The following is a 376-nucleotide window of genomic DNA, read 5'->3' as shown; positions in this document are numbered from 1 at the left end:
TGTTTAAGGAGGCGGCTGGTCCTCCCCGGTCGGTTGCCAAGCGACCGGGACCCGCAAGTGGGCAGGAACCGTCCACCCAACGCCGGCGAGCCGGGGCCGGTGGGGGCCCTACCAAGGCGGGTCTAACTTCAGGCGGTGCAAACGGGGGAGGGGGGTAAGGACGGCTGCCGGGAGCAGACAGCCGTCCCCGGGAGGGGGTAGTAGCTTCGCGGCGGCCGCCGGGAGCAGACGGCCGTCCGCGGATTCTGCCAATGCCTGTAGGACTTTGAATATTTCACAGCCGTGCTGTGGCACTTAGAAAATTTTTCAGAGATGTGGCACTTAGAAAGTTTTTCAGAGATGTGGCACTTAGAAAGTTTTTCAGAGATGTGGCACT

The sequence above is a fragment of the Syngnathus scovelli genome, unplaced genomic scaffold (assembly GCF_024217435.2).
Source record: "Syngnathus scovelli strain Florida unplaced genomic scaffold, RoL_Ssco_1.2 HiC_scaffold_51, whole genome shotgun sequence".
Taxonomy (NCBI): Eukaryota; Metazoa; Chordata; class Actinopteri; order Syngnathiformes; family Syngnathidae; genus Syngnathus; species Syngnathus scovelli.
Note: the sequence above shows the minus strand (reverse complement) of the source record.